The sequence below is a fragment of the Oryx dammah genome, unplaced genomic scaffold, assembly GCF_014754425.2.
Source record: "Oryx dammah isolate SB20612 unplaced genomic scaffold, SCBI_Odam_1.1 HiC_scaffold_23, whole genome shotgun sequence".
Classification (NCBI taxonomy): Eukaryota; Metazoa; Chordata; class Mammalia; order Artiodactyla; family Bovidae; genus Oryx; species Oryx dammah.
In genome coordinates, this window is record NW_024070207.1 from 52947951 (window position 1) to 52961633 (window position 13683).

The following is a 13683-nucleotide window of genomic DNA, read 5'->3' on the forward strand; positions in this document are numbered from 1 at the left end:
TGGAGTGGGCTGCCATTGCCTTCTCTGAATAGAAGGCTGCTGCTGCTGCTAAGTCGCTTCAGTCATGTCCGACTCTGTGTGACCCCATAAACGGCAGCCCACCAGGCTCCCCCATCCCTGGGATTCTCCATGCAAGAACACTGGAGTGGGTTGCCATTTCCTTCTCCAATGCATGACAGTGAAAAGTGAAAGTGAAGTCGCTCAGTCGTGTCCGACTCTTAGCAACCCCATGGAGTGCAGCCCACCAGGCTCCTCCATCCATGGGATTTTCCAGGCAAGGGTACTGGGGTGGGTTGCCATTGCCTTCTCCGAATAGAAGGCTAAATAACATTTAATGTCTTAGTTTGTGAATGATGAGGATCAAAATGTTTGTAGTTACCCAGTTCAAGTACAAGAGTTTTTGCTCTTTTGTAAAAGAGATGGGGAAGTCTTCCATTTTATTTTGTGACCCTGAAAGGGATACATTGCAATTAGAACTGTTTTGGAAACATGAGCTTACCTAGCGACAATATTGATGGGGGAAGATTTAGATAATAATAAAGGTGATCATAGTGAATTCATGTTTCTGTCCTCTTGGGGTATCACTAAAAAACTAAGTCTCCTTTTATTTGGATTTGTCTGGGTTATTTAAGGAAGTAGCAGACAATCTGAGCCCTCCCCACTGGCTCATTTATTCTGAAAACCTTTAGAGCCTCTGCTCCCTGAAAGGCTGTGTTAGCAGTGAGGACACAAGAGGAAGCAGGACATGCTCACACCTGGAGCGATGGTCTTGGAGCAAGAGCCACACAAGGAAGCTGGAGAGATGTCCCCTAGCCCCACAGAACAAGGCAACACAGGGCGGGGCTCCAGGGGGAGCACCCTGGGGTTGGTGCATGAACCAGGGTGTTTAGGGCTTTGGGAATTTGGGTTTCTTCTGAGAGAGGTGATTGTGATGAGTCTGCATGGTGGCACCCCTCAATATTTCATTGTGCCTTGGGGGTGATGGGAACATCTGAAAGGGATCATTGCTGAAAGGTGTCATTTTGCATCTTGGATATACCCCAAAGAGATCTCTTTCTGGGGCAGGAAGGAAAGGGGTCCTGCCTCTTGTCACCTTGCCATTGACCACAGGGGCAAAGGAGGTGTTTTCCACACCATATCTTCTAGGAATCCTGCAGAACTTTGGTCACACTCCCTTGAAGTGCCCAAGAAACCCATGGAACTACCCTCTCTTTCCTGGTACCAGGGATCCAGAACCCAAGGTATTAATGAGCTTTAAAATATCTTCTTTTGTAATTGGCCATTAATCAAGGACTTGTGGACCTAAAAAGAAGTAGAAGATATTAAGAAGAGGTGGCAAGAATAGGCAGAAGGACTGTAAAAAGATCTTCACAGCCCAGATAATCACGATGGTGTGATCACTCACCTAGAGCCAAACATCCTGGAATGTGAAGTCCAGTGGGCCTTAGGAAGCATCACTACGAACAAAGCTAGTGGAGGTGATGGAATTCCAGTTGAGCTATTTCAAATCCTAAAAGAGGATGCTGTGAAAGTGCTGCGCTCAATATGTCAGCAACTTTGGAAAACTCAGCAGTGTCCAGAGGACTGGAAAAGGTCAATCCCAAAGAAAGGTAATGCCAAAGAATGCTCAGACTACTGCACAATTGCATGCATCTCACACATTAGTAAAGTAATGCTCAAAATTCTCCAAGTCAGACTTGAGCAATACCTGAACTGTGAACTTACAGATGTTCAAGCTGGTTTTAAAAAAGGAAGAGGAACCAGAGACCAAATTGCCAACATCTGCTGGATCATTGAAAAAGCAACAGAGTTCCAGAAAAGCATCTACTTCTGCTTTATTGTGGAGAAGGCAATGGCAACCCACTCCAGTACTCTTGCCTGAAAAACTCCATGGACCGAGAAGCCTGGTAGGCTTCAGTCCCTGGGGTCGCGAAGAGTCGGACATGACTGAGTGACTTCACTTTCACTTTTTACTTTCATGCATTGGAGAAGGAAATGGCAACCCACTCCAGTATTCCTGCCTGGAGAATCCCAGGGATGGCGGAGCCTGGTGGGCTGCCGTGTATGGGGTCGCACAGAGTCAGACACAACAGAAGAGACTTAGCAGCAGCAGCAGCTGCTTTATTGACTATGCCAAAGCCTTTGACTGTGTGGATCACTATAAACATTGGAAAATTCTGAAAGAGATGGGAATACTAGACAACCTGACCTGCCTCTTGGGAAATCTGTATGCAGGTCAGGAAGCAACAGTTAGAACTGGACATGGAACAACAGATTGGTTCCAGATAGGAAAAGGAGTACATCAAGGCTGTATATTGTCACCCTGCTTATTTAACTTATATGTAGAGTACATCATGAGAAACACTGGACTGGAAGAAACACAAGCTGGAATCAAGATTGCTGGGAGAAATATCAATAACCTCAGATATGCAGATGACACCACCCTTATGGCAGAAAGTGAAGAGGAACTAAAAAGCCTCTTGATGAAAATGAAAGAGGAGAGTGAAAAAGTTGGCTTAAAGCTCAACATTCAGAAAAGAAAGATCATGGCATCTGGTCCCATCACTTCATGGGGAATAGATGGGGAAACAGTGGAAACAGTGGCTGACTTTACTTTTCTGGGCTCCAAAATCACTGCAGACGGTGATTGCAGCCATGAAATTAAAAGATGCTTACTCCTTGGAAGGAAGGTTATGACCAACCTAGATAGCATATTCAAAAGCAGAGACATTACTTTGTCATCAAAGGTCTGTCTAGTCAAGGCTATGGTTTTTCCAATAGTCATGTATGGATGTGAGAGTTGAACTATAAAGAAAGCTGAACAGGAGATCCAACCAGTCCATCCTAAAAGAGATCAGTCTTGAGTGTTCATTGGAAGGACTGATGTTGAAGCTGAAACTCCAAAACTTTGGCCACCTGATGAGAAGGGTTGACTCATTTGAAAAGACCCTAATGCTGGGAAAGATTGAGGGTAGGAGGAGAAGGGGATGACAGAGGATGAGATGGTTGGATGGCATCACCAAGTCAATCGACATGGGTTTGGGTAGACTCTGGCAGTTGGTGATGGACAGGAAGGCCTGGCGTGCTGCAGTTCATGGGGTCACAAAGAGTTGGACACAACTGAGCAACTGAACTGAACTGAACTGAATGGAAATCTACTGAATTTTCATCCCATATGTAACTCTACTGACAAGCCCACATCTTTAACAAACACTGATGATACAATTGCTGGATACACACTACTAAGCTGGTGACTCATGTCACCGAAAATGATATGGCAGGTTCTGAAAAAGAGATGAATTTAAACTGAGAACATCAAAACTGGGCTGGAGGTTTTCATGATTTTAATACAGTCTAAAATCTTTAGAAGTACAAAGGGATCTGATTTTCAAAATTCGAAATGACAGTGTTTAAAACAAAGCGAGGATTTTATTTTCATGGTTAGCTATTTCACCTATGGAACTAGAAGTCCACTCAAGTGCAAAGCTTGAAAGGAAGTACACCCAGGGCAGCCTTAATTTTGTTTAGAGCATCAGAAATTTGTTATGTAAATGAACAGCTGGCTGGACCAGTGCCCTTGCAAGAATTCTGGCAGTAACAATTGCAATGCTTACAGCAAGCGGCAGGACAGGACAGTGAGAACCATGTGACTTCAGATGTAAACTAGAACCTCTGGGAGCTACCATACATTAACACGACAGAGGAAGTTGAGGCCTGTGGTCAAGGTCTGTCAGAAAGAAAACCTCTTCAACCAACCAAGCCTGTGACACCCTTATCTTCATGGTTACCTGGAAAGCTGACCTCCAGGGGGCTCTTCATCTTCCTTTTTTTCATTCTTTCTCTTCCTCTTCTTCACTATCTATTTCAAACAAATAGTAATCTCCACTCCTGACCACTAAATAAAACAAAATATGTACTTATTTCTTGGAAGAAATATGAGACAGTTGGGGGCATATTTATGAAATGCCCCCCAAAGACATATAAATTGTCCATCAAAGGCATCAGTGGGGAGGAGGAAACAGGAGATGAGGAAGCCTCACTCTGGGCTGAGCTACATGGTCTGTGGAGGCCATGGAGGGGACCTGGCCACTGCTGGGTTCATCTGGCATTTTCTTCCTTCTTCACAGGAAATTGTACATGTATGCACCAGATCAAGCCTGCAGCAACCAGTTCTGTTATCAAGATGGCTCAGGAGACTGAAAACTATCATCATGTCACAGTTCAGCACTTTGGGACCTCAGACAAGGTCTGAGGAAGTGGAGGCTTCATTGTTATCTGAGTGGGTCCAAATTGTTATGACAAAGCTAATTGGGATGATTAAAGACCAGGAGTCAGTGTCGTCACCTTCTGCTCCACTTTATACTGTGCAGACACAGGCCATAACACAGGCTGCAAAAAGAGTTGTTGTTTTTTTTTGTAATCACACATTATCATGAGGAGGAAATGGGCAAATAACATAAAAAAGAAGGAAAATGGGCAAATAACATGAAATAACATGAAAAAGAAGGAAATGGGCAAATAACATGAAAAAGAAAAGAAAAGAAAAAAGCACAATCACAAAAACACCACCACCACACTCTGGTTGTTTCTACTCATAGGCTAGGACAGAAGGAGCCAGGTGGACATGATCCATATGGTTTAGCACTATTTCGCACTGTTAGGCTTCCGGTCAACAAGGAGTCCCCCAGTTGCTTACTGAAATTTGAGGAGAAGTGTACTGACCACAAGACACAAAGCACAAACTCTATGGATGGTCCTTGCTGGCATTTTCCTTGCAAAGACATATTGTGTCTTAAGCACGGGGGCAGTCTAGAGAGCTGAAATGTTCAGAGAGCTCAAGAAGTTTGAGAATGGAATCTTTATCGGTTTGATGACTATTTTATCAGAGAAAAGAGACCCAGCATGTGCATTTCTGATGCTACAAGAACTTTACTGTCACTGCAGGAAAACATATGCATATTTTCAAGTTATATCAGAATTTTCAAATGCTGAGGTGTCTTTTGGATGACATCATGTGATGTCTTTAGGTATCTTCTGGACTTATCCATTGTAAGGTCACAGGAAACCTTGGCTTGTTGAAAAATAGTTGCTATCACTAAACATGACAGTGAGAAATTTTGCCCATGTTTTCAGACATATCTGAAACCTTCATCCATGAAGATGCAGAATGAATGAATTGGGCCTTATATCCTTGAACAGAAGCACTACAATTTGTTACATTTATTTTGAAGCAGGCACCAGGCCCAGAGGACTGGGCCCAGGCCTAAGGAAATAAATGCAATTCAACATAAGGTAAGAATAAGCAAGAACGAACCAAAGTCATAGCGTTATGTCAGACCGAGATGGAGACCATGAAAGTAATGCTTCAGATAAGCACAGAGACTTGCTGGAAAGTCACATGGACTTGATATCATGTGGTCATTTGGCAAACACCGAGATTTCCAGGACTGAACATTTTCCCCTCATTATCGGCTCTAAAATCAACTATAGCTCAACTGTATTCAACCATACCTTCAAGAACTTTTGTTCACATGGCCACTGAAGTCAGTTTTCATCATGAGAAGTTGTACATTGATTTTTATTGTTTGAAAGATGCTGCCAATTTATATGCGACATGTGCCATTAACGCATTAAAAAGGGAAGAAAGTGTTTTTAAAAATCTCCTATTCCTTTATAAATTGTTATTGAAATGAAACTTAGATAATATTTTCTGAAGTTTTATCTGCTAATAATAAGTAGAGAAACTCTTATATTTATGTTTGTGAGTTCTGATAGGGGTCCTGCCTCCAGCCTGGGTCCATGGACACTGATGCTGACAGCTGGCTTTTAAAATCCCACCACCTGTATGGCAAAACCAATACAATATTGTAAAGTAATTAGCCTCCAATTAAAATAAATAAATTTATATTTTAAAAAATAATAAATAAATAAAGGTTCAAAGACTGAGAGAATAGTTTTTAGTGTCTATATGGTTCAATCATGCAAATATAGTACAAACATATTTTAAATGGAGAGAGAATGAACATAAAAAATGTTAATCTGTTTTCAGTAATTATAAAATTGATGGCAGTATTAGTATTACCTTTGTTGAAACTGTTGCATATGTGATACAGGGAAAAACAAACATAATACTAAATCATGCTAATTCCATTATTTCCTCTTTTCTTGAGATCCAGGATTCTTAGGGTTTAAGAAATGAGGTAAAGATGTATTATAGAAGAGATTCAGTTTTAAAAATATTTGAAGCTGCAGTTAATTTGTAAGTATGAATGTATGAAGTATCTAATGTTTCCATTCTGTCCACTGAAAAGGCTTATTAAATAATAACCAACCAAGTAGCACTGAATATTCCTTACCCCCCAGAACAGATCATGGTTTTGAAATACCATTTCCTTGTTAAAGAAACCAAAAAGACTTGGACAAATGGTTGATTCCAGGTCCAGAACAAGAAATACACAAGACAAGCCTAGAACCTCTTGTAATGCAAGAAAGCCAAGAATCTAGAAGAATTACAAGGGTCATGACTAAAGCACTTGAAGGTCAACTTGAAAGGGCTACCACAAGTCAAAGATGGGACAATTCTTTTTTAAGATGGGACAAGCTGAACTTCAATAATGACAATAACTGCAAAGGGTTAGAATGTATCCTATATGCTTAAAAATCACAATTTCATAATGATACCAAAAAATTATTTGGTTACACTTGGAGAATTATATAGCATAGAATATTATCTTAAATGAATTAAAGAGAAAAATTTATCTGTCTTGTATGATTTATACCAATAGGTATAGAAGTGGAAATGCCTCTTTATAAAAAGTATTCCAACTAATAAAAAAAGAAATGATTGCTTTAGAATATCACATTTGTAACTCCCAGTGAAGTAATGGACTTAATGGATTCGGGCATTGAGCATCAACAGCTGCTAATATCACAAAAGACAAATTAGACATGAGGTTCCTCTTGATGTAGGAATATACTAGCATCTCCTGCCAAAGGGAACAAACCTGGATCTGACCAAGCCTCTCAACAAGTTAACCCAAAGCTCTGAGGACAGAGAAGCAGGTTAAACAGCACCACAAGTTTGCAAACAGCGATGTGCAGACTAGGAGAAAGTACAAGTCAAACACCCAGCACCTTTAACAGATTGTGAATTGTAAAATGAAGGAAGGATGAGACTAAATCATAATGTCTGGGGATGTTCTTTGAGTGATAAAGCTATAGGGAAACACAGATGAAACTGTTATGAAATCAGTTGGAGGTTGCTTTGCTGGTTGAGGCCAGTGTGACTGAGGTGGGCACAAGGAAGGGGCCATTGGATGACTGATTTTTTTGCCCGGATGGTGGTTATAGGGTGGCAATTTGTAAAATGTGTTATGTCATTTGTTGGTTTCCTGTATTTGTGCTTCATTTAACAATAAAAGTAGTTGCAAAACAATAATAATAAAATAAAATCCCACCACCTATAACTCCAGGGGCTTGGTCCTTTATTTCAGATATTTGACAACAAAGTGAGGCTTGTCACTGATTCTGCTGTACAGAACTGATGTGGAAACAAATGTGTCTTACCAGCATGGAAGGCATCATTGAACAGCAATGATGCGATGGTCTGTGTGCGCATAGACGTGGAACTGGGAAGATGTCACGTACAGAACGTGTTAAGAGCTCAGATGCTCACCAATAATGTGAACAACACAGCAACATTATTATATGATCAATAGGTTTGCCAAAGGTATTCCAAAGACATTTATTCTTAACTTGGCACCTCTAAGAAATATTTAAAAGCCCAGTGACTTAAGAGATTGGAAAATGGGCTTTCAATAAAGTGCTTCCAAATCTAAAGATAGGTTTTGGAACTCATCATTGTCTACAAAATAAGCCACACATTAATTCCTTTCCTTTCCTCCCCAGCTTGTAAAAAGAAATATCTGATTCCAAGCTATCAATGACACACACCCCGGCATCACTGCACTGGAATTTTTATGACAAGGCACAGGTGGTGTAATCCCAGCCTTCAAGAACTTGATATAATGACAGTGAAATGAATCAGAAACTAAAGTCAACAACATTCAGAGGAAGCTCTTTCAAGGATAACCAACTCATAAGGTGGTGATCGAAGACCATATCCAATTCCTTCCAAAATGCAATGTTTACATGAGCAAAGGAAAGACCCATGATGACTGCAGTGGGCATATACCCCCAGTTAAAGGACAAAACATCAGTATGACACCATTTTGAAATGAATAGGTCTCTCAAAACTAGCAAAGGCCCCTTTAAAAACAGACAAATTAGCACAGTTCACTTGTGACTTGATAGAAATTGGCACACAGCATTTACACCGGAGACTGTTGGCATGACTGACACGCCAGCAGACAGTGGGTCACACAGAATTTCAGCTTGAATCTTTGTCTTTTGACTTAAGCAGCAGATGAAATGAAACTCTTTAGAACTCATGGATTTTTTCACACCATAATGCTAAATTCAATATTTGGGATTACACTTGATTATATCCAGGTATATGAAGCATTTTGAATATCACTCCTGAAATTGGCTTGCTGATTTTAGGAAATTACTTCTTGGGTGAAAGGCCAAAACCAGATCTAAACGATGGTAAGAATCAGGTGAGGGAAAGGATTCTGACTGATTTCCTACTGATTCTGAATACCATCCTGTTGATGTTAGGGACCTTGTGATATTACTTGTCTGATTACATAAGCTGCAGTAAACAAGACACAATACAAGACATAAAAGTCTGAAGACATTACGAGTAATCTGCAAGATAATTAATAATTATTCAATATTCTAACAAATTCAAAGTGGGTCAGGCTGAAATGGATCATTCCATTAGAATGCCATTGCCAAGAGTAAGTGCTACATCCTTTGCTAAGTGGAGCAGGCATAGCTGCCAAATTTTGCAATTATTCATTTTATTTTTCTGTGATAGGGTGAAACACACCAACTCTGTGTGGCTATAGAGCTCTGCTTTTCCAAAACCATCATCTGACTTTGCTCTGAAGGGTCCTGTCTGAGCTCTGGTGACTCTGAGACCACCCACACACTGAGCTTTGGATTTGGAGGGTAGTTTAGAGCTTTTTTGAAACTGATGAGGCAGGGTGAGAAAGTAACTGTCTTAAGGTATCCCCATCTTCGCGTTTAATAAATTGCCAACTACCCTTACATGAAAATGGAATCAGTGCTCTTGGAATGGCAGCGTGGGGCAGGCCAGGGCAGGAGGGGGAGCTCATTCACATTCACTCTCAATGCTTTTCAAAGAGGGTCCTGGACATTCCAAATACAGTGGTTCTGTTTAAATTCAGAGTTCCAGGAGGAGCTGAAATGCATTTTCAATAAGGGTTTTCAGCCATGGAACAAACACACCTCAGCAGAGCTCTGGACCTCAGAATTGGATAACAAAACCATCAACCCCTCTTCTCTTTCTGAGCCCATGGGTGGTGCTCAGGAGCAAGTGAGCCAGATGGTAGTCAGCTGACTGCTCTGGAAGATTCCAGAGACCCACAAAGATCACAGTGTTTCTGCCCTCTGCCCCTCCTATCAAGTCACAAGCATCAAACCATGCATGGAACACACGGGTCACAGGGACGCCTGAGTTCTGGTCAAGGATACAAGGGTTAGAATCGATGAAATTGTAAGAGGATTGAGAAAACCTACTGGAAACATGATCAACCCAAGGCCACCACCACTGCTTTTTTTGCTCTTCGTTTTCTGTTTGTTCCTCCTAAAATAAAATATGTCCAAATATTAATTCTCAGGAAATGAGAAAAGAAACTTTGAAAAAACCATGCTTTAACAACTCAACTGTCAAAATCTAGACACATTGCAATAGTACACCTGAGGTCAGGAAAAGAAATTCTACAGACTCTGAACATTTACGTGGTTCAGCAATCAATTTCACAAGGTAAATATTCAGTATTCTATTAACAGAATGCCACATTTTCACTCTCTTTTTAGTGACTGAGGGCATATAGAAAGTATAAGGAAAGGATTATCTGTCAAAAATGCATCCCACATTGAATTTTCCATAGAATTAACAAAAAGCACCACCCAGATATTATAGAATAATTTAGTGGCAAATAATTTGCTAGAATACATCCATTCCAATAACCAGAAGTATCTCTTGTGATCATTTTAACAGATGGTTGGAAAAATATCAGTTTACTGTTGATAAATAGATGCTATGCACTGGAAGAATACCATGTATTATTTCTCCATTCCCTTCGAATAGAAAAGCATGCAACCATCTTTTAGAACTTTTAAACTTAACTGGATATAACAAATCTATAATTAGATATAATAAATATGTTATTCCATCTCAAGTTTCTTTTTTAACCCATAATTAAGCTTTATTGTATTAAATAATTTCATTATTTTATCTGATTCTACTATTCAGAACAGACCATAATTGAATATTTTAACTACTGTTATTCAGAGGCCTATGTATTTAATTTTTGTATAAAATTTATAGAAATCAAGGACAACTGTAGACTACATATCTAAATATCTTTCCTAAAGGAACAAACGAAGCCAACTCATCCTATTTTCTTCAGAAGCACATGTCCGTGAAAGAGAAGCTAGTTATATTAAAGTCATCTTGCTAAATATGGGGCTATTCATAAAGTCATGGATTCATTAAATATGTACTTTCTGAAACAAACACATTCCACCCACAACTGGAACATAAAACTAGAATGAATAGTAATATTATTTCAGAGCACTACCCTATATCATACTTTTACCCAACATCAAGGTACTGAGTGAAGAAGGAAATATTTCAACATACTCTCATCATCCTCTTCAGAAAGTTTTTGGAAGTCTTGGCCTTCCCCCAACTCCTGGGTCAAGTTCAGCATCCTCTCCTTACCCTTTTTGTATTTCTGTTGCCTGGCCTTGATGTGGTCCATCCTGCACAACAAACACCAGCAGCAATGCCAAGAACACACCCACAGTTACCTATGCACTTACGCACACAGCTTACACCCACAGTTACCTATACACTTTTATGCACACAGCCAAAATCATGGATAGTGTGGCAACAGTTGGGACTTGTGGATGGTTGTTTGTTAGCAACAAGTGTCTCCTTGTTTCTTTTATTCTCCCAGGTTTTGCATTCTTCTTTAAAAAAAAAAATACTGCCTACCTCATATAGTTGTGAAGATCAAATGAAATCATATAGTTTTGAAGATCAAATGAAAAGATGTATAAATGTGAGAACTATTTTGTAAATAGTAAGTTGCTACTTCAACATTCTCGAGTGTTCTATCAGACCCTGCAACTCTTCTGTGTGTCACATCTAATCTCTTATTGGATCTGGGAAAATGTCTTGTAGCTTTTTGTCTGTTTATTCAGGAAATCTAGTCAGAAACGGCAGTGTTGAGCTTCATCTCCCACATATGCCCTCTTGAAAAATATCATTTCCTTTTTTTAATTAAAAAAAAATTGGTCTCGCTGTGCGGCAACGTGGTACATATACACAATGGAATATTACTCAGCAATTAAAAATAATGCATTTGAATCAGTTCTAATGAGGTGGATGAAACTGGAGCTTATTATACAGAGTGAAATAAGTCATAAAGAAAAACACTGATACAGTATATTAATGCATATATATGGAATTTAGAAAGATGGTAACGATGACCCTATATGCGAGACAGCAAAAGAGACACAGATATAAAGAACAGACTTTTGTACTCTGTGGGAGAAGGTGAGGGTGGGATGATTTGAGAGAATAGCATTGAAACATGTATATTACCATCTGTGAAATAGATCACCAGTCCAGGTTTGATGCATGAGACAGGGTGCTCAGGGCCAGTGCACTGGGATGACCCAGAGGGATGGGATGGGGAGGGAGGTGGGAAGAGGGTTCAGGATAGGGGACACATGTACATCCATGGCTGATTCATGTGAATGTATGGCAAAACCACTACAATATTGTAAAGTAATTAGCCTCCAATTGAAATAAATAAATTTACAAAAAACATTTTTGGCCTCGCTGTGCAGCATGTGGGATCTTAATCACCAGATCAGGGATCAAAACTCTGTCTCACCCCTGCAGTGGAAGTCTGCTGGACCACTAAGGAAGTCCTAAAACATTTCATTTCCTGGTTTCTTAAAATTCTAAATGTATGGCCCAAGTTTTAAAACTGATTTAAGTGACATTTCTGCTTTGGGCAGCTTAAATATTTTCTTTATTTGTTTGTATTTAGCAATGATCATTGCCTTCATTCTTTTTTTATTCTGACTTCTCATTTGAGGATGTGGAAAAATCCAGTGATGTAAATTATAGTAAGAGGTCTCACTTATGGGAAATTAGGAACACATACTACATGTGAGTTCAAATTTGCTATTTCTCTAGAGCTGATTTAGATAGCTAGAAACAGCAATCGTAGTAACTACACCATATTGTACTTTCATTCTATATATTTTATATACTTCATACCTCTGTTTATGAAAATAACCATGCATGGGATAGTGTGATTCATATTGGCAAATATTTTTTGCACAGGGAAAGGAGCTGGGAGATGAGGTCAGGATGGAATGAAGTAGTCTTAGAAATGCACAGAACTTTCCAGGTGGGCTGACAGAGTCTCTCCATTTTCCTGGAGAAAGTGGCTAGGTTTTGAATTCTATGGCCATCAGCTCTTAAACCTGGCCCCAGACATGTGAGGCACTAGCCTTCCTCAGAAGTTCCATTACTGCTAGAGATTTCACTCCAAGAAAATAATTCTTTTCAGTGGGCTAATTAAAAAAGAAAAAGACTTCTCAGATCTCCTGGGTGGAGTTAGTCCATTACTTGAGTTCTCCAGACCGGCCCAGTGGGACAGGAGGCTGTGAGCTGGACATGGAAATGTGGGTGTATTTTTAGTGCCACCTCCAGTTAGTTGTAGGTTTTAAGTTATCTACTACATGCGTCAGCAGCTTCTGACCAGACTGGACCGTATTATCTCTAAAGATCCTTCTGAAGTGAGAACCCATGTTCCTTCACTTCACCCACAGACACGATGGACTTCTCTCTGAGTTAATGTTGCTGGGAACGACCCTGTCTCATTCACTAGCTTGTTTAATATTTACCAGGATCAGGCAGAACAGAGTCCTAATCAAAACAGGAAACTGGAATTCAGATAGTTTAGAGACCTGCTGGGGGCTCCAGAAGAAGCATCTAAACTAGGACCTGACACGGGTCTTGCCCATGGCAGCTCCTCCCCTTGCCCCGACTTCTCTGTGACCTTCTTCGGACAATTTCCATGTCAGTCGACACAGAGCAAACACCTGGGTAGGTGTGAAGGTCACCACAAATGGCTTATGCAGGGCTTGGGGCTCCCTGGGAGCCAGGATCTGGTGAGACAAGATCAGGTGTACCACAAATGAAAGGGAAGTGTCCTTATTGCCTCTTCAGTGGGTCCATGGACTTTTTTTCCTCTTCAATTTTGGCCTTTACAGCCAATGGTGGCATGGAAAAGCTCAACCCCTCTAAAGGAAATCCAGAAACAAAATGAATGAGCATTTCTATCAGTATTGGCCACTTTCCCTGACAACAGTTACCAAGAGAAAACATTTTGGGTGGGCTGCTGCCTGGAGTCTCTGGGCTGGGGCTGGGGGTCCCAAGTCCCATCTAGAAGCCCCATCCCCATGAATGGATTCACATAGCCTCCATCCTCCCCTGGGGAGAGG

The 13683-nt window shown here is 40.4% G+C and overlaps 1 pseudogene; it reads right to left on the reverse strand.

The window, feature by feature from the left end:
- Positions 1 to 3815: 3815 nt before the first annotated feature.
- LOC120881569 overlaps positions 3816 to 13683 on the reverse strand; it is a 49303-nt pseudogene continuing 39435 nt past the window's right edge.